The following is a 24,967-nucleotide window of genomic DNA, read 5'->3' on the forward strand; positions in this document are numbered from 1 at the left end:
TCCAATGTGCAATGATCCAGAGTTCTCTGTTGTGGGTGAAACAAGTCAAGTCATCCCCACTTTCATAGATGAGGACAGGAAGGAATTAAAGGGATTTACCCCAAACCTTATAGTCAGTGTATGCAGGAACTACTCCTGGATTCCAGGATTCCTGGATCCTAAAGCATAGAAGACTGTTTCAACTCAAAACATTCATTCTAGTAACAGAAAGCAAGTGACCAAGGTGTTACATTTAAATCACAGTTAATTCCTTCCTTCCTTTCTTTTTCTTTCTTTCTTGGATGAAGCAGAATCTTTACTTTCTTCTCTACCGTGTTCTTTTCTCCTTTTGGCTTATCAATGAATCCTTTTAGAATGGAGGGCATTCCTGTTTCTTGCCTTTAAAAAAAGATAATTTGAGATTTATCTTGCCAGTGATCTCTCCGTGCCTTGCTTTATCCTCCCATGGAAGAAATGGCAACATATTTTCTACAAAGAAAACCTGGCTGAAAGCCCTTTGTCATGTAGGCAATTTTGCTACCATCAAAGTTAATAATTAAATGAAAGCATCACCTGTCTTCAGGTGTGTGTGTGTGTGTGTATTTGCACACTCAGAGAGAGAGAGATGGCCCAGGAGACTAAGACTCTCAGGTTGCAATTCTGGAGGACAACTCAGCATCACGCAATCGCTTCATTTTAGTTACTCCAGGATGAACTCTGATAGCATCCTAGAATGACCTCATCTAATTATGCACAAAGACAGCGTTCTCTGTGAGCTGCGTCTTCCTTCACATTTTACCAAGTCTTGGCTTTGCTTTGTGGTTCTTAGACCACAGACAAAGGACCTTGCTGCAAACTTTGTGAAAACTAAGCCCCGCTTCTTGCATTGTAGGATGGACCACCACACCCCAAAGCTCCCTTTTAACATCAATATATAGTATGCTTTGCCTCTGCTCCCTTGAACTCAGGGAGGAGTTCGGCTTGCCTGATGCTGTGAATTGTTCAATTCCATTTAGCAAACAAAAGTTTGCCACTGGTAACCTAGAATCATGTCTCCTTTACTGAGGTTGAGTCCCAAAGCATTATTTAAAAGGATTTTCACTTCTGTAGAACACCATGGCTCAAATAATTTGCTTCATTCATGATGTTAATATGGCCCCGGATACAGATTGTGGATTTGCTCTTAGAATGGGGCCCCTTAAAGTTCTGCTGACTCCATGTGGATGGTGATAGCCATGATAGGAAAGGCAAGCAAGCCTTCTGAAAGCTGTGCCTGCACTGCATTTGCTGGAGTCTACTTACTAGGCTGAGCAGTCTAAAATAGAAGTCGCTCTGCTCCCTGAGTCTACAGCCTTTAACTGCAGTCGGTATCCTACATGTATTACCTTCCCCTGCAATTGAGCTTCACACCAAAGAGTTTGGGAGATTTCAGTTATCCCAGTACTAGGAGAGCAACAACATTAAGAATGTTATTATATTTGTACTTGGGGTGGGGGAGGTAGGAGGAATGCTAATTCCAGGCCAGCCCAGGCTGCATAGTGAGACATGTCAGAAAATGAAATGGCATCTTGAAGGCGAAAGGCCCACTACATTTTGCTTTATGGCAAATCAGTGAGCTTAGGAAATAAACTTGATAAATAAGCACTGTATATCTCTCATCCTGTGGTGACTAACACCGACAAGCTCCTCAGAACACAGGCAAAAGTTGCCACACACTGCAATCAATATTTTACAGCCAGAGTTCTTTTCAATTCCTGAAGAAATATTACTGCTGCCACGTTCTAGCTAATCTGAAACCTCAAGTGGTTAACCAGGGTATGCTAGTTTGGCTTCAGCGTCCCAGTACATACATACATATACATACATACGTATATATATATATATATTTATAAATATATTTATTTATATATATATATATATTTACTGTCCTGAATTTCTGAGAAGAGCAGATTGTATCTATATCACTTCCTGTCTGGCCACTGAAAGCCCAGCCATCAGCCATGGGTTCTACTAGCACAAGATCCCTGCTTCTGCCCATCCTCTGTGCTTTCCACTGTGGCACCAACCACAGTCTCACTCACTATTTCTGTCCCGAACAACTCACGACCTTCCTAAGTGACCTTCTCTTTGCCTGCACCACTTCCTCCAAGCCATTTTATGCACACCTGGCATACTCATTCACCTTCAATCTTACACCAGCACTGCTCTGTTCAAAACTGAATTTGAAAACCTCAGAGCTGCACATGAAAAGCATGAAACACAGTGAAAACCTGAGACTGGTAGCATTATACCATTTACAAATAACGAATCGATTTTTTTGAGTGTTAGCAAAACCTTTCTTTTCATTTTTGTCTTTTTTTCTTTTTAAAACTAGTTATGATAGTTAATGTCCATTTTTGATCCTTAGTGGTCCCCACTAACCAATGATGAGGGCATAGTGATCAGGGTCTGGTCCCCACTAACCAATGATGAGGGCATAGTGATCAGAGTCTGGTCCCCACTAACCAATGATGAGGGCATAGTGATCAGGGTCTGGTCCCCACTAACCAATGATGAGGGCATAGTGATCAGAGTCTGGTCCCCACTAACCAATGATGAGGGCATAGTGATCAGGGTCTGGTTCCCACTAACCAATGATATTGCGGGCATAGTGATCAATGTCTGGTCCCCACTAACCAATGACGAAGACGTAGTGATCAGAGTCTGGTCTGGAAATTGTTGAGCAGGCACCGCATCTGCTCTGCTTCTCTCCAGCACTGAGCTTAAATATTTACCGGCATTTAGCATTAGTGTATCTATTTTATCATCCAGCAAAGTGAGAACTAGTTGATTAAAACTGCTGAATAATCACAAATGTCCCAAATGTCAAACAAGGTCTTAAACTGGCTCTTTTCCTATTCAAATATAGTCCTAGAACACAGGACAAAACATATCTCTGAAAACTTATAGTGCTCTGTTGCAAGGACTGTCCTAAAAATTCTATTTTAAAAAGTTAAAGTGTTAAGGGAAAAGATATTTAAAGTGAAAGCCATACTATCATTTAAAATCTCATATTTCCCCACAAGCAGACCACTTGTTTCTGTTGCTACTGGGTATTGGTCACTAGGAACTCTCCCTTTGGAGAGAAAATTTCTGTATCATCATGTTTTCATAAAACGTTAGTTAATGTGTTTTCATAATACAAATACCTCTTCGCACACACACACACACAGCTGTGTCTTGACAAATCCACTGAAAATATAAAACATCTGGAGACGACAATGGGCAAAATCCACCTAATCAGCTAAACACCTGGGTAGAGCATCTCGCACTCCTTGGGAAGAATGGGCTGCTCCACCTGCCATCATGGCTGAGCAGACACTGTGACTCACTATGACTGCCTAAGGTCATTAGATAGTATCAAAGCATGTACCACTATGCCCAGGAAAGATCCAGTGTCAAAGATCAGTTTCTTCTGCATGTTTCACTTCAGTACTACCCGAGCGCTGGAAGTCACCAGCTAACAACCATCGTAAGCCAGAAACCAGTCCTGTACTTTTTGACAAGACACAAGTGGAACACTAAGAGTCATTGTCTCTTGACTCTGACAAAAGAGTTGTAAAGCCTGGGTCACACTTCTGCTGTAAGTCAAGCAGGGCTTGTCTGAACCCTTGTAGACTTAAAATCACAGGCCTCATAAAACAAAGCTGTCATAGTCTAAAGGTAAATAAGAGAAGTATGAGATCAACTGCTAGGTGTGACCTTAGTATAAGAAAGATTGGAGAACCCTTTCAAATACTCAGAGTACTAAAATAAAACTGAAAAGGAGATAATCAGAACAACAGAAAAGGTCCCGCCGTACTAACTGTACTCTCATGTGCCTTGCTCACAAAGATTGTGTGACCTCTGTTATGAAGAAAATACTATGGAATAAGGGAGCACTGAACTTTTCACCTTTAAGGCAGCAAGCCACATTTGAAAGAACTATGCACAGGCATTGCCTAAGAAGGAGATGGAGTAAGAAGCTCTCACCTGAACCTGTGACCTCAAAAAGTACCATTCTCTTTACACCTCGTTCAGATCGTCCTCACAATCCTGGTAAAATATCAGCTTTGGGATGACACTAAGTTCCTAGGACACTTCCACAGGGAACTGTGTGTCTGCCTGGATTCATGACCTACTTTTAACTGCCAACACAACAGGGCTATGTCATAACCCTTTACCCCTCAGCTCAACTCCTCATGCTTAGTCCAGCAGAACAGAACACAGCTGCCTTCTCTATGATTGGCCTGGACAGTGTAGGAGTCAGGCATTGTGTTGCTGTGAAAAAGAAGTGAAACAGACAGAAGGAGAAAAGTGTTTTGTTCTGGTCCATGGTTTCAGTCCATACTTTTGCTCCATTGCCATGGTTCTGGGTGAGGCAGAACATCACGGTAGTCAGAGTGTGTGATGGAGCAAAATTAAACACCTCATGGTGACTGGGAAGCAGAGAGGGGTGATGAACAGAAGAAAAGACTTACCTTTCAAAGGCATCCTTTTGGTGACCTTCTTTCTCCAACCAAGCCCCAACTTCTAACCTTCCATTAACTCCCAGTAACACCATAACATAATAAACCCATCACTGGATTAACCTACTTGTGAACCCAGAGTTACCATGATTCAATCAGTCCCCTAAAGCTTAATGACAAACAACCAAGCTCCCCTGTGTATACATACCCACAGAGGCATTTCCCATGCAACCCATAGCAGATAGTGAACTGCACTTCTTTATCTGTAAAATGGAGAGAATTGTTACATGCAGGGATGTGGTGAGGTTTAAGTAATATAAATCAGATGTTAAAGAGCCTTATTAAATGCCAGTGCATTTAGTCAGAAGATCCTTCAAGAGGAAGAGCCTCCTTCAAGATAAGACATACAGACTCATTGCCCTGATGAATGTTTGCAGCCTGGCATAGGGCTCTGCAGAATTACAAAACTTCAAGGCACCAATGAATACATTTACAGAAGTGGAATTTTGGCACTTGGTCAATCCATATTTATTAAATGTGTTTTCTTTGCCAACACTGAAAACACAAAATAAATAATGTAGTACCTGTCCTCAATGAAGCCGGAAGGTCCTCTTTCCCATTTCTTAAAGGATGGCTACAGAATGGCATTGGGCTAGAGGATAAAGTTTTGGCAGGAGGAATGGAAGCCTCATTCCCTTGAGAGAAGCTAAACAGGGGAAAGGTCAGGGAAATATTTCCCTCTAGGAGACATCCAACTGAAGTTGAACACTATCTTTTCCTATAGGCGACATGAGATCTGAGAGTGCTGATGACCTGTTGCATAATTGAATGTTGATTAGCCTGTCTTATTTCTGCAGAAGCCACCAACATTGATGGTGGCTTACATCATATTGGGTACTTTGAAAGGAAATTATTTCTGTAGTCGTAGAGGTTAGAAAGACCAAGAGCATGGTGCAGCTGGTACAGTCTCTGGTTGCAAGATGGAAACTCATTTTTGCATTCTCTAGAAAAAAGGAATGCTTTATCTTTTAGAGACAGAATAAAGAGGGAAAATCTACTTCCAGAAGCTGTTTTCCTAAAGTCATTAACCAATTCCTAACATCTCTGTCCAAATCACTAGGCCTCTCCCAACACTGTGTCCTAGGGATGATATTTCCAAGACTTTGATTTGGGACCTGTGTTCGGACCAGTAGCTGGTACCACTGACTTCTGAGAAAACTAAATGCTTATCCCATGAAGAAAGTTGATTTCTATCTCTATAGCTATAGCCAGAGGAAAACATTGCAAAGGAATGAAGAGAAGGTTCAGTAGATGAAGTACCATGTGAGCTCAAGGAATACATGTAAATAGCCAAATGCAGTTGACATCTGTCTATAATCTAATTCTCCTATATTAAGATGCAAGGTAGAGACAGAAGAATCCCCAGAATCTCACAGACTTAGTATCCTTGAATATGTGGTAGTAAACCAGAGTCTATTTTATACACAGTGGAAAGGTAATGTTGCTGTGACGCACACACAAACACACATACACAGAGGGGGGAGAAGGAAGGGAGGGAGGGAGGGAGGAAGGGGAGAGAGAGAGAGAGAGAGAGAGAGAGAGAGAGAGAGAGAGAGAGAACAGAGTGGAGGTATTGTGTAACAGTTTCCTTCAAGATTGAAATATTCCATCCTACAGGGAAGCTTCTTAAGCAGAAAGATAAACAGCTCAAAATAGCTTCAGGAATTCCCTGAAACTGAGAAGATTTAATTGACCCCTCTCTCCCAGAATAGACAAGCAAAGCTTCAAAGAAGTCTCTTAGGCAAATCAAGTTGTAACAAAGATGACTCTGACCCAAGCTACTTGGAAAGAGAAACCAGCCAACTGCCTAGGAGGGGATTAGATCAATTGAGACCCCTGGAAAAAGCACTCTCCAGCCTGTTGAGCTGTGCAGACTGTGCGGTGTGCTCCAAGTTCCCAGCTTTATGAGCTTCCACCTATGATAGGGTAGGTTTGGGTGATGCAGCTGTCTCTACGTTATTTCTGCTCCTGTCCGTAATCCCTCATCCATTCTATTATTAACCTCAATAAAACTAACTGGTTCACCAAGTGTGTGTGTGTGTGTGTGTGTGTGTGTGTGTGTGTATTTGTGCATGCACATATATGTTCTTAGACCAAAAGTCATCATTTTCATCTTGTTTTTTGAGACAAGGTCTCCTGCTGAATCTGGGTATAACTGGTTCAGCTAGGCTGGCTGTCCAGCAAGCCCCAGAAATCCTACTGTCTCTGTCTCCCCAGAGTGGGGACTACAGAAACATGCTTCTTTACATGGATGATGGGGATCAAACCTGTATTTTTATGGTTGCACAAGACCTACCCTGACTGATTCCCTGCTTTTTAAAAAATATTTCCAAAACCCCTGTTTCTCTTTAGGTATCCCCACAATTACCTGGTCATTGAAAATGATTAGCCCCTTTCATGATTATCATATTCCATCCAAACAGAAAAGAATATACCCTCTTCTTCCAAGCACCTCGTGGAACCTTCTCAAAAACTGACCACATACTCAGTAACAAACAAGCCTCAACAAATACAAAAAAATATTGGAATAACCCAATGTACCTTATCAGATCACCATGGTTTAAAACTAGAAGTCTACAGCAATACTAATTCCAGAAAACCCACAAGCACATGGAAATTAAGCAGTGCTCACCTGAATCATCAAAGGGTCAAGGAAGAAATAAAGGGAGAAATTAAAGACTTCCTAAAATTCAATGAAAATGACCACACAATATACCCAAATTTATGGGATAAAATGAAAGCAGTATTAAGAGGAAAGTTCATAGCACTAACTTCCCACATAAAGAAGCTGGAAAAAATCCCACACTAGTGAATTAACAGAACATTTGAAAACTTTAGAACAAAAAGAAACAAACTCACCTTTGTGAGAACTAGACCGCAGGAAATAATCAAAGTGAGAGCTGAAATCAACAGAATAGAAACAAAGAAAACAATACAAAGAATCAATGAGACAAAGAACTTGTTCTTCCAGAAAAATCAACAAAATAAGACAAACCTTTTTCTAAACTAACCAATATTTTAACTTTTATATGGACATAGGCTGCTTGGATGTGAAAGGTCATGAAGCTTTAGGTTTCTGGCACTGGGATATGGAGGAAGAGGTTGAAAAGAAATTTACTGGCTCAGGAACCCCCAAGACCAAGCTCTCCACAAGGAGGTTTATTTGCCCTCGAGGGACAGAAAGCATGGAATAAGAGATAAAAATGGGAGATAGAGGACAAGGGAGAAGGGGAAGGGAACAAGAGAAAGGAGACAGGGGTCTTTGTCTCAGAGGACAATGGACTGCCTCTGAATAGAGAGGAGACAAACATGGACCATAGGCAAATTGCAGTTTGTAAAGGGGAAACCCTGTTTTAGAGAGAGGTGTTTAATTTTAATTGGGCATGCTGATTAGGTGGGTCAAAGAGGGTTTTTGGTTACTGAACTTCAGTACTTTGTAGTCATCTTCTGGAGGAGGAAGTGGTCAAATAAAGGAATAGATTTTCAGGGTTAGCTTTAGGGCTATAATCTAATGGTTTTGAGGAAGGCAGAGGGAATGGGGGGAGGGGAAGGCCTGCCAGAGGTAGGCCTGCCATATTCGAGTTGGCAAGAGTCCCTTCAGAGGTCATTTTTGATCTTTTTATTTCCTCCCACGGTTAGGGCCTGAGAACAGGATATTGGTATTTAATATCAATATAACAACAACAACAACGACAACATAAAATCCACTATGATGAACAAAACTAGGATTTTGGCTTTACCTGCTTGCTATCATCTAATAATACACTCGCCTTTTCACCTGGTGGGTAAGGGTTTCCTCAGAAGTGATGTTTAGTTCCAGTAGCCAAAGGAAAGGAAAACATTTCATGATACAGCACAGGAACCTGTCACTCGCTTGAGAACCCTCCATCCCTTAGCTTGCCAGTAATCTTACCTTTGGCTCCTTTGCCACTGGGTGATGCCTTGTCTCACTCATGCAGCTTACGTAACCAGAATGAGTTTGGTTTTCACAAGACTGCTTTTGGTGAACTCAAAATTTTGAGTCAAGAGTTTCCTTACCGATTTACTTTCCTTATCTTTGATACAGACTGTCTGATAGAAGTAACCAGAGGAAAGAGGCTTACTTTAGCTCATGGCTTCAAAAGGTATAATTCCTCACCTCAGGGAAGGCATGGTGGTGGCTGTGGTGGTGAAAACGGACATCTGGAGTTCTCCACATCTTGGTAGCAAATTAAGACACTGAGAGGTCTACCAGAGGTAGAGGAGGGTATAACCCCCAGAGGCCCACTCCTAGTGGCCTGCATACACCAGCTAGCCCCAATGACATCAAGCTCCATAATCCTCCAAAAAAAAAAAAAAAAAGCTACCAGCTGGGCACTGCGTGTTCTAGCCTATGGGAAAAATTTCATACTCAAACCATAATCCACTACTTTTGCTGCTACCCTGACATGAACTAGTAGCAAATTAAGTACCCTTCCATGGTGCTGCTCACAGAACAGATGGAAGGAACTGTCCCTGTGGCACCACTATAGGTCTGTTCTACATAAACCAAAATATTTTATTAGAAATACTGTGCGGGAAAGGACTGAGCACAGATTACCGATCTCTGGAAAGTCCTTCCCTGGTTGGTTAAAGAAAAATCAGATCTGGATCGCTGACTCACAAGAGGAAAAAAAAAAGTATCTATAGAAGGCTATTGGAAAAATTTCCTAGGTTGTTGAAATTTCATCAAAGCAAGGTAGGTACTAAAGACAACATATACGAACTATTCCCATTATCAGCTTGGAGTTCTGTCTGTGTATGGATCTTGTCCTGTCCCTGTATGCCTCAGTACATTTCCTCTATCTTTGTTTCTTCTCCCAGATATCTCAGCTACTTTGGCCTACTAAGAATGCAGGGTCCTCCTTGATCACCAACTATAAGAAACTCAATAGTTGAAGGGTGGTAATATACCAGCAACCAACCCTTAACCAGTGAGCTAGGAACCAGTGAATATGTGTACGTTTCTCATCCACAGTTCGGAGGCACACTCTTTATTGCCCTATAGATAGCAGAGGTATTGGGTATCAATTTTTCTGCTCTTAAGATAACCAATTGTATAATGTATTTGAGTAGTGGCTTATTCTTTTTAATTCTCACTCATGTGTGGGTTCCACTTCTTTCTTAATACCCTTAACCCTTTGTCTCAGGCTCAGACAATTCAAGCTAAGATTCTACCGATGGGATCACCCAGCAGCTAGACGGTAACCGTGACTGCACTGATGGTGGTGAGTTGGTGACATCACACTTAGTAGTTCTTACCTGACGCGGACTGGGAAGAAGTCTAAAGGGAAGACAGCGTTTGGGGTTGTGCCACCTGGGACCTTTATGGAATGTGAGAACTGTGGGATCTTTAAGCGTGATAGACTTGATGACCTCATGGAACGCCTTTGAAGTTTTGGGAAGGGATAATGAGACGCTTCAGTCAGCCAACCAGAAAGGCAAGTCACTCTGTGAAGGCCAAAACACTTCCATGGCAGGACCCAGAAAGATTCTCAATCCTTTAGAGCATCAAGGTGAGCAAAGGCCTAATTTCATTTGTAAGTGTGTCAAAAAAAAAAAAAAGCAAAGGACAAAATCCGTAACCACATCACATTTCCTATGTGAAATTAGAGAAGGGGACACTGAGAAATGGAATACACCAGTGGATGAAGCTGACCATTTTCACTGCTGACTTGCATACAGAACAGCAGAAGCAGGCCCCTTCCCTTCTGTAGAGACCATACTAACTCATACCAAGGCAGGAATTTTGCATAATAGCTGCTCCCTTAGCTACTGAATTTCTTCTCCTGTCATTATTTCCAAACCAGTCATTAGATCAGATCTCAGCACAGCCAGAAAACAACTGTCTGGCCCTCTTATAGGGCAAAGGGGCTATACAACAAGACTTCCCACTCTCTTCCTATAGGGAGTCTTCAATCTTGCAAAGACGGGGTGATCTTGAGGGTTTTGAACATAATAGGCAGACTATATATTGAATAGAAGAGAGGTCACTAATTGAGGACTTTCCCATGACTAAGATTTTAATATTTTATCAAGGATACTCCAAATGCGTAAAGTGATATAGCTTTCTGAAATTATCATAGCAGAATATTGAAATGAGGTCAAAACAAGCTTCAGGGTAGGAGTGCTAAATATTTTATTATGTGAAACCAAAGAATTCATCCTGGGACTTCCCACAACATACTCAGTTCACTATGGCAATAAGAAATTGACTGCTAACAAACGCATTGGCCTATCTGAGAAGGTCAGGAGGATCACCCAGATGACAGATAACACTGACAGAAGGGCCCACATTAGAACTTTCTCCCTGTTTTAAATGAGAATCCGAGGTGGTACGGGACATGTGGTACATTTACCCATCACATGATACTGACCTGTACAACAATCTAGAGTGGCAGTCAGGAAGCCTTGAATGATGATTTATAATATGTATGGCATTTGTAGACGTAGCTGTCAGCGACTTCTCCAGCACCGTGTCTGCCCTGCCTGCCTGCTGCCATGCTCCCTGCCTTCATGATGATGAACTAACTTTCTGAAGCTGAAAGCCAGGCGCCAGTTAAATGTGTTCTTCAAGAAAGTGTCTTGGTTATGCTGTCTTTTCACAGCAACAGAACAGTAACTAAGGCAGAATTTGGTACCGGGGACGGGGTATTGCCATGAAAGGCCTGACCATGCTTTTTTTGAGAAATATTGATGACTTTGGGACTTTCGGACTACAAAAGTAGTTGAATCCTTTAAGTGGGACTTAATAGGCCATTATAGCAACAGCGTGGAAGACAGTAGTGCTGAGGGCAATGTGGACCATGAAGACCTGGCTCAAGAGGTTTCAGAGAAGAGTATTAGTAAGTAGCTAGAGATCATTCTTGTGATACTTCGGCAAAGACTATAGTTACTTTCTGCCCTTGCCCAAAAAATCTGCTAAAGACTAAATTGAGGAGTTTTGGACTAATGTCAATTGGCAGAGGAAATTTCAAGACAGCCTAGTATTTATTGTGTCATGTGGTTATTAGTGATTACTCTTACGCAGATCCACAATGAAAAGGAGTGAGCAGGGAAAATAAAAATACAGAATGTACAATTTTAGGAGAAAAAGAGCACCACAAAATGTAATGTTAGAGCCAAGTCCTGTGCTCGAGTGGATAAAAAGCTTAAAGAACATCCTGATTCAGAATGGAATAAAGGGAGTGGTACCCTTCCTGTAAAATGGCATCCAGCTAGACTTCCTATTTGTGAAAAGGAATTAAAGGAAACCTTACATAGCAAAGGATATCATCAACAAGTGAAAGATTATGCCAATGTATTCACTGAGACGGGGGGGGGGGGGGGGGAGATACTAGCTCCAGCAAGTAGAAGAACTTGATAACTTTGCCACTTGGTTCTGGAGTTAGAGTCAGTAAGATACAGAAAAGAGATTATGGAATCTTCCTCCACAGGTAAGGAAAGCTGTCAAGGTCAGGTGTGTGGTAGGCAAATTCCTGCATGGATACCAGAGCACTGGGTGAAGTTGGGAAGGTGAAGCCTGGATTGCATTCCAGAGTCATGGAATACTTTCCAAGGGAAACTAGCAGGGTGTGTAACAGTCTAAGGGAGATAAGTGTATTGCAGTCAAGAAAGCTGAAAAATAAGAGCCATCTAATAAATCTTTTAACATCAGACATGGAGTTACAGAACTTAAAGTTTGCCTAGCTGCCATGCCTCCACTGCCATTATGGATTCCCTCTCTGAAACCATAACCAAAGTAAACTACTTTAAGTTACTTTTGAATGTGTATGTGTGTGTGTGTGTGTGTGTTTTCCTAGCAACTGAAAAGTAACTAAATGCATCCAAGATAGACAAGCATCTCTATAAAATTAGAAAGGCATCATTTATTCTGTGGATGCCAGCAGTCTCTCCTCAGTCACCCATATCCTTATACAATGACATGAATGCAGGGCATGATGGCAGGAATGAAAGCGACAGGGCTAATCTCATTTCTCCCTCTGCTACCTGATATGCAGGATGTATGCTGGTTCTACCAGTACAATGCTGTCCCCCGAGGATGTTCAACAGGTACGTGGTTTTAAGTAGATTATATGATAAACCTCTCTGTACAGACAGTTATCCTGAGTGACCAAATTTGATGCTTATTAGTCTGACTTCCCCACCTGCAATGTCTGCTTGAATAATTTTGACAGTTAATTTCCATATAAATTTATATAACACTGCATCTGCTGAAAGAGCCTATTTTATAGCAAAAGAGGTGTCGCAGGAGCTGCACGGTGCTTGGTCTTCAATATCACTGGATTTTCAAATAAAGAGACCCACTTCTGGGCATATCTGTAAGTGTATTTTTGGTGACGTTTAACAGAGAAGGAAAGACTATCCAGAAATGAGCGGTCTGTGCCCAGATTGGATAAACGAGGAAAGGGGAGCAAAGAAAATCCAACGAGGACCAGCATCCACCTCTGTGTGCTTCCCGCCCATGGATGTGCTGTGGTGTTCTTTTCTCTGCAGCTTCAGCTGCTCTCACAGAACACATATCCCCCAAACAGTGAGCCAAAATAAACTTTCCCTTCCTTGCATGACCTTTGGTGAGTATTCCAGCATAGCAACAACATAAATAACTAGCAACGGAGTACCTGTCTATAATATCCATCCAAAAGCTGCCAGCCTGATAGAATTTTTTTTTTAAAAAAAAAAAAAAGAGCTGTAAATAGCCTGGTTAAAGTAGCCTAGCTAAAAGGACCATAAAGGCCTGTGATGCTGTCTTCTAGGATGCTGTTGTACTCACTTAATAAACTGGGATGGCATCCCCAGGGTATCCGATGTCTAGATCCAAGAATAAAACGCACTAAGTAGTATTGAACCCCACTTAGCATCATGCGAGTGACCCGATGGAATACTGTGTGCTCTTTGTGTCCTCAAACATACCCTGCTGGTTGGAGGGCCGGAGTCCAAGAGGGGACTACTTTCTTCTCCAGGGGAGAGAGTAATGACTACAATACTCTGGAAGCTATGACCATGCCAGGGAATCAGCAGGCTGAGGAGGGCTTTAGAAAGTTAATAAGCCTTAATTATGAAAAGATGGTATTGCTGCCACACAATCAGGGCAGGAAGGGCATGTAGGAAAGCCAGACTATTCAGTGATATATCACTTCCTGCTTGGATAGTCAGGACACTAGCAAGCAGCAACTGTAGCACTCAAGTTCAGAGACAGGCAAGTTAAGACTGGGTGCCTTGAGGGGAGTATCCAGGTAATCTCGAGTAATTAATGATAAGAGAATCCATAAGAGGGGTCTTAATTGGGGAAGTGATGAATACCAATTTTAGCCTTAGAAACCACTATGACTATAAGGAGATTGGAGTTGGTTTAGTTATAGTTTTTCATAGCTTTATCAATAGATGTTTGCTACTCCTCTGGCCCCAATACCTCTGCGATGGTTGAACTTGGTGGAAAGTGAGATCTAAATGTGTGTGTGGTGGGGGAAGGGAGTGGAGGGTGGGGATGGGGTGTTCTGCTATCTGCTATGCATCTCTGATGCACCCTCACATCTTCAAGGCACCAAAGGCTTTCAGTAATGGTTGTGAAGACATCTTTCTTGTTGACTTTCTATGGATCCACAATTCTGCCTACTTCTCAAAGAGTCTCTATACATGCAAACCTTTGGATAAAATCCTGCTTCTAGGCAACCCAGGGTTAGAGCTTAGTGCTTCATCCATGTCTTGGTATGTGATGCCCAAGCCTGAAATGCTCTAAAATGCTTCATCTCAACCCAAGACCTAGACCCGCCTTAAAATTGCACTGTCTAGGCCTGATACTTATTTTCCCCCTCTTTTTTATTCAGCTTCTTACTTTATGCACTGTCCCCTTGCATTCATAGTTTATTCTGATTCATTTAAAAGTACTTTAATTAGTCAATAAAAACAGATATATATATATATATATTTATGCTATATAATGTTTTAAACTAAGCATGCATTTATTACGAATAAGTACCTCTAAATTGCTAAGTTGAGCTAGTTAATGCAACATTCTCCCCTATAATTTATCAGCGGTGGGGAATACTTCAAATCTGTCCTCTTTGTCACTTGCATGTATACAGTGCATGTAGTATCAACCATGTTGCACAATAGAACTCTTGGGCATCTCCCCTGTCTGCCTGAAATCGTATGCATCTATGTGTGTGCTTCTAAGTTCCCCCCCAGGGTAACCACCACTTTGCTCTTTGCCTGCGAGTTGAATATTTTCAGACTCCACCACTACGAGATCATGTTGTACTTATACCTCTCTGCCTAGTAGATTTCACACAATACGATATTCTCTGGGGTCACCCATGTGGTCACAAATGCAGATTCCCTCCCACGGTGGTTACTGGCCACTTTTTTATCTTTCCATTCATCCATTGATAGGTATACTTATTTTTCATTCATTAATGCATGACATAGTGGCTCTGTATTTGGATGCTCTGGGGACTTGAGGAGGTACTTCCTGTCAGGCAGAAGTAAGTCAGTAGGCCTCTGGAGATTCTGCCCAGCCCCTTCTCTTGCAGCTTTCACTGCTTCCTACTCTGCTGTGATATAAACAGCCTTTGTCACAGATGCCCACTGCCATGGCCTGTCTGTCATGCCTTCCTTGCCTTAATGATGTGAAACCTTCTCAAACTGTATGACAGAAAATCTTGCCTCTTGTGAGAGGCCTATTGCAGGTAATTTGGTTACAGCAATAGCAATGTAACTAATAGAGTTGGATTTTCCATCTTAGCTAGTGTAACATTGCAATGAGTGTTGAGTGTAGATATACTAAGCATATCCATCTTAGGGTGTGTGCATCACTTCTACTTTTAATATTTAAGGAACATTTGAGACACTAACCTTCAGTTCCCAACATCATAAATATTTTCATCACATTTTTTTTCTTCTGAAGGAACCCCATAGTGCTAGCAGGAAAGACAATCCGCAGAACTACAATTGGTCACCTGTCACACATAGCCTTCTCGGAATGGAGGGGTGTCTGTAGGCCTCCGTGGTGGCCAGTAAGAGAAAGTTGATTGATAGCTTCCCAGAAGGGAGAAATCACCTTCATAGGAACCAATTTCGTTGCCATATAACTTTTTGAGCTTCATCCTTCTTCCAGCTTGAAAGGTTGAGAGGAAAATGGACATTGGTCATTCATCTTGAACACACGCTCTGTGTATTGAAGATTTAGGGTAAAGTGAATAGAAAGAAAAGGGAGAAGGAAATGGTTTCCCTGTGGCATCATGGAGCTTCCAGGCTTCTTTTCTTTTTTATGTGGTGGCAATTAAGAGTTCATTTATTAAGGCACTGTAAATGTGTGTTCTGTTATGCACAGCTGGACGTAATTCTAATGAATAACAATTTATTTTCCCTACTCCAGCCTCCAGGGCTCTCTTTTAATCCTTAAATACACCAAGCACACTTCCACCTCAGATTTTGCACTTGGTGTTCCGCTGTCTGGAACTTTTTCCCCTATGCCCACAAGACCTGCAACTTCATGTCATGCAGGTCTCTACTCAGATAACGTCATAAAGCTTACTTGATAGTCACACAGTCTACCTCCCTCATTTTAAACATATTCTCCATAGCATGGTCTGCTCTTTGTTTCTAATCAATTATTAGCTTTGACGTAAAAGACTTATTTGGATAGTTTATATTAGATTTGTTTATTTGTGAAGAAACTTAAACACAAAATCCTTAAATTGGTCATTGAATTATTCCCCAAACCAGGGATCTTCCATCCCTGAACCTGTAGGAGGCATGGAGGTCCTTGTGCTCACAGTAAGCACAAGATAAGCACAGACATACACAGGGTTGTATCTTCAAAGAGGAGAGTGTTTAACCTGTTTTCCTCCAGAAGGCTGGGAGTGAACACAGTTGGTTAATAGGCTGATGGCCTTTGTATTGTCTGTGTGGCTGAGACCACAGCGGATTCTCCTCTAGGCCTTTATCTTGAGCTTGTTTTCTCGGTTAAGATATAGAGCCTATCTTTATGGACGATGTCACTTGTACATTACAAAGAGTTTTGATGTAGTCATGTCCTAAGCTTTGTTGTACACACGGCACAGAGTAAATTATCACCAGGATACTTTTCACCAAATTGTGCTGGGCTTAAATGTGCCTAAAATAAACTACTGGCGGTCAGACTACCAAAATTTGAGCTAACACTTGTTATGGAATTGTGTGGAACTGAATTGCCTTCTCTTGTTCCATGAATTGTTAACCTGTTGACCATGGTGGTCCCGAACTCGAGTGTTAATTATAACAGAGGTCCAGGTAGTGGCTACACAATGAATTGAATATGTACACAGGTTAGGACTCAACAAACTAGCAGGTAGGTGTCCAAAAGCTCTCAGTTCTCTCCTTGACTCTGACAACTTCTGAGAACAACTTTGCATAAATCAGGAAAAAGATCAACATCTCTTATGCATGTGAAAATACTCAACTATGTACCAGCAAAATGAGCACAAGAACCTTAAAAAAAGATTATGCAATATGACAACTAGGAATTAACCAAATAATGCCAAGTATATTTTAATGTCTGAAGATAATTAGTGGAAAATGTCATAACAGTAGAATAAAGGAGAAAAGCAAACCGTGATCTCAATAGCTGCACAAAAATCATTAATCAAAATTCTATACCCTCCAATAATAAATAATCACACAGTTAACTGAAATATAGGGCTATTTCCTTGACTTAGGACGGTTATCCGTACAAAACCCAAACTGAATGTCACTGGTGAACCTTTGATGCTTTTTCCTTAAGACCGAGAAGAAGAAAGAACATCTGCACTTGATACTACTATTCAACACTATACTGGAAAGTCTAGCAGCAGAAGTTAGACCAGGACATGAAAATAGAAAGCATCTACCCTAGAAAGGAAAAGATGATACTATGCTACCCTCATTGAGCATAATTCATGGAAAGTCATCAGGGAGTACACCTATAAGATTAATCAAACTAACAAATGACTTCAGCAAAGTTGCCAGTTAGAAACGCAATATATGCTCTTTCGGTCGCAAGCGTTTCGGGAGCCGCCAGTTACTGTCCAGCCACGGGCAAGTCCAAGAACCACACCACACACAACCAATCCCGAAAATGGCACAGAAATGGCATCAAGAAATCCCGGTCCCAAAGATAGGAATCTCTCAAGGGGATCGACCCCAAGTTCCTGAGAAACATGTGCTTTGCCCAGAAGCATAACAAGGAAGGCCTGAAGAAGATGCAGGCAAATAACGCAAAGGCCATGAGCGCATGTGCAGAGGCCGTCAAGGCCCTGGTGAAGCCCCAGGTGGTGAAGCCCAAGAGGCCAAAGGGCCCCAGCTCGCTTTCATTGCTCACCCCAAGCTTGGGAAGCAGATTAGAAGCTACATGGCCAGGGGTCGTAGGCTACAAAAAAACAAAGCCCAAGGTTCAAGCCAAGGCAGAGGCCTCAGCTGCAGCTCAGGCTCCCAAAGGTGCCCAGGCCCCTGTGAAGGCCTCGTAAGAAAGGTCTCAGTCTGCCAATGTGAAGACAGATGGACTGGTGTGAACATCTATACAGTATTTGCAGATGATCAGGACCTTATGTTGTTTTTACAAATAAACTTGAGGCAAGATCTGCTAAAAAAAAAAAAAAAGAAAAGAAAGAAAAGAAAACCAATACACAAAATTTGATGACATTTTTATATGATTGTGATTCATGCTTTAAAAAAAATGAAATTTAAAAGTCAATTCTTTTCACATTGTACTCAACACAATAAAGCAGAAATTGGCTTAACCAAAAAGCTCCAAACCATCACTCTGAAAAAGACAAAATATTATTGAGGGAAAGCAAAGAAAACCTCAATAAATGAAAAGATGTCATGTTTCTGGGTTGGAAATAGAATGTCATTAAGTATGAAAAAGGTCTCCAAATTAATGTACAGATTTAAGACAATCTTAAAATCCTCTAGGCTACCATTTCGCAAGCTGATCCTAAAATGCATACACACTTAAAATAACCAAAACCATAGAAATAGAACAAAGTAGGAGTCACTTCCCAATTTTAAAACCTCCTTCAATCATACAGTGTTAGGATAATTTAAAGACCCTCCCTTTAATACATATGGGAATCCTTCTATATGCCAGAGTACCTGAGTGAAGAGAAAGGGAATGTACTAGGGCTTTCTGCCTAATAAAATTAAGGTAGTTGCCCCTCCCAAGGACAGCCCTAACTCACCAACCCTGCCAGAAAAGGTAAAACAAAAACCATGGGGACAGATGTGAACAAAACCTCTGTTTTGGAGAGAGAGAAGCTATCAATGTGTTAAGAAGTTGGAACCCTCAGAAAAGGATGGCTAATGACCCACAAATAGAGGCTAGACTCTAGAGCAGTGGTTCTCAACCTATGGGTTGCAACCCCTTTGGGGTTGCCTATCAGATATTCTGCATATCAGATATTACATCACAATAGAGCTAGCAGGAGCTACAGGCTGGCACTGACTTATTTGACTCATTCGCTTACTCACAGTGCTAGTTGATCTTGAGAAACTGACTAGGAACTGAGAGTTGCCAAGGACAATGCTAAACCATGCTCCTGGGTGTGTGTGGGAGGCATTGCCCAGAGACATCTGTCAAGTGGAAAAGCAACTAAGAGCCTTCAATGTGAGCTGCTCCATCCACATCTGGAGAGTACAGAGGCAGGAGAAAGCCCATCATCACAGGCCCCCCTCCCTGTCTGCCACACGCTGCTGCCCCCACAATGGTGCAGCCCTTCTTCAGGCTAAATCAGCCAGATTATCACGAGGTTTTTTTCTGTTTGTAATTTCTTACAAAGAGGAAAGATTTAGAAATGGGAGCAGAGAGTGATGAAGCATGACCCAGATGTTAGTTCTTATCTAAGGCACAAAGGCTGGAAAAGGTTACATACCCTTCCCTTCATCATCACTAGACCAGGGCGGGGGATAGCATAAGATGCTCACCTGCGAAGGGAACCTCCAACAAGAGGCTTATCAGACAGTATTTTAGAAACAAGAATGTAGCGTTGAAAACTAGCGCTTGCAACTGGAAATTCTCAAGTATGACGCCAACCGTTATGGCCTTTAAAATTAGTGTTAAAATCTACTAGTGGCATGATCAGACGACTTCCATATGTAAACTTGGTTCACAATGCCTCTGGATTCCAATCCCTTTATAGAGGACTGAGGAAACTGAAGCGTCAGTGAACTATTAATTACATGCAAATAGCAGGACCAGATGATAAAGGGAGGAAATGGATAAAATGATTCACTTCAAAAATTATGTTTAAATTTAGTTCAAGGCTACCAAATTTCCTGAGACCCTAATATTTCAAAGCTGTCACTGAGAGATACAGTTAAATACACACTGAAATATCCAGGTGTCAATTCTTGAAGGTATGAATAAGCCATATTCCCAGCATAATTTGAAACTTAATCCAAACTCACACTCAGTTAATTTTCAGATTGATGCCTTAGATCTGAGAACTAACAATACCCTACAATGGGAAGCATTCATTGGTGGAGCAGTTGAGCCTGAGTATCACACACCCTTCACCTCCCAGTCACTAGTGAAGTAAGTCTGTCTGAGTGCTACCAACTCTTCATTCGCTAGTTCCATAGATCACACTCAGGGGCGACAGTATCCATTACCACAAAACCTAAGTTAGGTCTCAGGAGAACAGTGCCAAGGTGGACGAGATCCCAAATAGCTGAATCTTCAAGGAGCTCACTTGTAACATGAGGGCCGGCTTGTTGGAGTTTCTGTCCTGCCCGGTACCCCACAACCAGCAAGTCCCAAAGAAAATCATAGAGTCTACATTAGGTTATAAACTGATTGGCCCATTAGGTCAGGCTACTTATTAGCTCTTATAACTTTTGTTACCCCATTATCCTTATCTATGTTAGCCACATGGCTCAGTACCTTTCTCAGCTGGGCAGGTTACATGCTGCCTCTTTGGTGGTCTGGGCAGGAATGGCAGAGGGAGCTCCCTGCTTCCCAGAATATTCCTGTTCTCATTGCCGCGCCTCTACTTCCTGTCTGGTTGACCCACCTATACTTCCTGCCTGGCCAATCAACATTTTATTAAAATACATGATTGACAGAATACAGACAATTCTTCCACACCACTTACTGTTCTTAGCACAGCTTCAGGAGGCTGGTAAAAAGCTGTTGTCTTAATCGGGGTTTCTACTGCTGTGCTAAAACACTATAACCCAAACCAACTTGGAAAGGGAAGGTTTACTCCATCTTATACTTCCACATCACAGTCCGTCATCAAGGGGTATCAGGGCAGGAACTTGGTGCAGTAGCTGAAGCAAAGGCAATGGAGGAGTGCTTTTGACTGGCTTGCTCACCATAATTTGCTCAACCTACTTTCTTATACACTCCAGGACCACCAGCCCAGAGATGACATCACCCACAGTGGGTTGGGCCTGCCCCATCAATCACTAATCACAGGTGTGCACACAGGCCAGTCTTATGGAGGCATTTTCTCAATTTTGGCTCTCCCTTGTTAGATGACTTTAGTTTGTGTCAATTTGAGCAAAAAAACAAAACAAAACAAAAACCCATGACTAGGACAAATTCATTTCTAGCAAATGAATATTTAGTACTTCAATCTGAGATCTGGAATCTATTTGAACATTACCCCTGTATTCCATAAACAAATGGGGGTATCTCAATGGTACCTTTATTTTTCATCATAGAATCTATATTCTTTCCTCAAACTTTCTTTGAGCAGAAAAAATAGTTCAACCAGGAAAATATATTGGAATTCTCAGTGGTGATGTTCCTCAATTTCTAACATTTTGTAGTGGAAAGAAAGTTTCAACCACATGGAAGTAGACTGATTAGTTACATAGCCCAGCCTCTAGAACTGTCAACACATTGTGAATCTTGGTCCATTACCTTAGTAACTTGTACTTAGTCTGCAAGTGCTTCCTATAATGGGTTGGATAGCAGATATTTTCAACTTAGATGACCACCTGGTCCCTGTCACAATATAAAGGCTCGGGAGTCATCATGTGAGGTCAATCATAGGCAATATGTAAAAAAATAATAAGACTGTATTCTAATAAAGTCATTTACACAAACCCTCCACCCATGGGCAACCAAGCTGATTTCTGTCTTCCTGGAAAAACTGGCCTGTCCTTGAATGCTGTAACAATGTATAATTTGACTTTTTTTGCTAAGTGTAAATTTGAGATTACCCCATGCTGCCGTGCACATTGACAGCTTGTTCTTCCATTGTTGAGTAATGTCCTGTTACCTAAATAGCATGCAATTTTATACATTTTTCTGCTTATAAAAATTTGAGCTGTTTCCAAGATTTTGTTATCATGAGAGAAACCACACTCAGAGCTTACGTGTGAACATTTTCATAAAATTTCAGCTCCTGAGAAAGGAGCAGATGACTCTTAAGACAGCTGCATAAACACAGTGAGTGTGGCAGTGGTCAAACGACTTTATACCTCTCCCAGGATCACAGAAGAGATTCAGTTCCCAGCACCTCCAAGTCCCCTGTCCTCTTAGGCTTTTTAAATGTTACTCATTTGAGTGGTTTGGTGGCATTGATTGTAATACATGTTTACTTTTTGTTTTTTGTTTTCCTTCAGGTACTGGCCAGCCAATACATATCCTTGGTGAAGTGTCTTAGCATTTTAGTTTGGTTGCATTTTAATTATTTATTCGATTGTAGATAAAGTTATCACAAATATCATTTTCCCCAAGACAAGTTAGGGTTCCTGACACAAAAGTCGAATTTATTCTTCACAAAATTTCATATTAACAAAAATGTGTAGTAGCAACATCTTATATTGGGGTGTGTGTGTAACAAAATGCCATAACTGAAAGTAGCTTTATTTTGGCTTATGGTTTTACAGGGAGTGCCCCTCTGAAATGGTGGGAGAGCCAGGGCAGCAGACACCAAGGCAGGATGCTAACAGATCTCCACAGCAAACATGAAATAGAAATTGAACTGGACGTGTAATGAGACTTTGAAATCTCAAAGCTTGCCTACTCAGTGACATACTTCCTCCACCAAAGTTAGACCTCCTAAATGTTCCCAAAGCTCCCTAAACAGGAAGGGAGGGTCACCAGCCCATCATCACGCCCTCCTGCCTTTCCTAACTACAAGTGGTCTTGGGAGACACCAGAGTATGAGGGAAATAGAAGGTCAGCTGAAACAGAAATCCATGGTGCAGCTTCCACGAGGTCACTGTCTTTGTGCTGATTCAACTGTTTGGAGGAATCACCCATACTCCTGTAGGTAACCCTTCATGCATGCTTTATATGTAAGCCAAATAAAATTATTAGTTCCTCAGCTAGACTTTGGTGAACCTCTTTGCTTTGACAAGTGTGTCATGGGTGCCCTATATGAGAAGAGATTTATTCACGTCATTCCAGGAAAAAAGAACACAACAATCTATTTTAATGTTTCCTAAGAATGGACAATTCTTTTTCCCCTTTTTATTTTTACATACCATTTGTCTGCTGAAGGAAGTGGGTTTCTAATTCCAGATTATTATGTTTCCCCTCTTGTGACAGTATCTTTCTTCTTCCCAAGCATAGGCACTGAAAACCGTAAACCCTAGAGGGAGGCTTGACTAATCCCAGGTTATTTTAGGATAAGCATTTCACATCTATGTCTCATTGGCAAACACATACTGCTTCTTGTGTGACTCCAAAATTGGTTAATAATTCACGTCATGTCAGTGGAACCCCTCATTTTCAAGCTCTCCTCTGTCTCCCGTCAAGTGGCTCGGGTGACTGTTAGTGACTACCTGAAAGTACTCTTTTCTTAGCCCCAGGAACAGGTTTTCTTGTGCCACCATGTCCTCTCCATTATTAGCTGGAATCCTTCTCTAACGAGCACCTTTATACACCACCCACAGTTATTGCTTCGACAATTGATACGGGCATTCCTAAAATGAATGCATTCAGATTTTGTCTAATAAACATAATGGATTTCTATGATGAAACTGAACAGAAGCTTGGGTAATTTTATAGTCAATGTAATATAAGTATGTAAAACTCATTAAACCCAACACATAATTTAAAACGTGAAGTCTTTACTAAAGAAAGAATTATTACAGGAAGTCATGAACTTGGCGAAGGTATTAGACATGACCTTTGTTTGGCAGAAGTGTGTGTGTGTGTGTGAAAGTGGCTTCAATGTTCATTTTGGAAGAAAAAGTCATAGAGGATGTAATTTTTAATATAAAAAGTAATGAGGCATGAGCTTACAGCTCCTAAACCTGCTTGTTGCTTTGCTATATCAGGTAAAAATACCAACTTGGTTCTTATCAGATTTTTTTTTCCCACTTTCACAAAGCAGTAGCTTTAATCAGACCCAAAGACCAGGTGACATAGTTCCCAGCAAAAGCACCAATCCCAGGGAAGGGGACAGTGACTGTGCTGTGTTCAGATCTATTTTTTTCCTTCAGTTTGCAGCATTCTTTCTCACAGCGCATCGGGTGGAGTCCTGTATATCTGTCATTTCGATAGTAGCACCTTCTCTTGTTCATCTCAAAACAGGTTTTTCAAGTTCCTCTTTTGCATACACATTTACCTGTTATATTTATGGCTTGGATTCTCTTAAGCAAGATATTTATTCATATTTCAGATTTTGTGTTATAGCTTCTAAACTGGGGAGAGCACGAGATACATGTGAAAGAAAAACACATCAGTGACCAAATAAAAGTACATCTGAGCCTGGGAATCCTGTGTGCTTCTTCAAAGGGCCAGGAACCTCAACGAGGCAATGTTTCCATCTGATGCAATGTGTTGGCCCAGCAAGCAGCAACATTCACTTTATTCAAATTTCTGACTTTTTTTTCTGTTGAATTTGATGACTAACATAGTCTAGACTGCTGTAAGGAGTCGGTCATGCAGATTACTGGTGGGAAGGGATAGCAAGCAACGCTCCTTCTCTCTTTTTTATACTTTAAAGACAACATGGAGCTTTGAAGCCAAGAGGACAGCCCTCAAGAAAAACAATCCTTGACAAACCTTAATCTGGGATTTAACCTCCAAAATCGTAGGAAATAAATTTCTGTTATAAGTCAGAAAGGAAAAAAGAAAGAAAGAAAGAAAGAAAGAAAGCAAGAAAGAAAGAAAGAAAGAAAACAGAAAAGAAGAAAAAGTCCGTCATAGTAAGGGTACATGGAAACCACAGAAATTTATTTCTTGCAGTCCCTGTATCTTACAGGGCAGGCCTTTAAAAGCCTATCATTTGTAAGGAAACTAACCCTACACACACAATCTCTGCCCTCAGAATCTAGTAACCACATAAAACCCCAAACTTCTGACGCAGTCACTTTGAGGGCTTAGACTTTCAACATATAAGTTTTAGCACAAGGATGTGTGCACTACCGTGACACTCTAAAGAAATCTTGAAAACCTATCCTTCTGGCTACCAGACTATCAATACAATACTCTCAAGGAC

The 24,967-nt window shown here is 41.3% G+C and overlaps 1 pseudogene; it reads left to right on the forward strand.

Moving 5' to 3' along the window:
• Positions 1 to 17,722: 17,722 nt before the first annotated feature.
• Positions 17,723 to 18,028, forward strand: LOC125392317 (large ribosomal subunit protein eL29 pseudogene; annotated as a pseudogene).
• Positions 18,029 to 24,967: the final 6,939 nt, after the last annotated feature.

Source organism: Myodes glareolus, chromosome 12 (assembly GCF_982192425.1).
Source record: "Myodes glareolus chromosome 12, mMyoGla1.1, whole genome shotgun sequence".
Taxonomy (NCBI): domain Eukaryota; kingdom Metazoa; phylum Chordata; class Mammalia; order Rodentia; family Cricetidae; genus Myodes; species Myodes glareolus.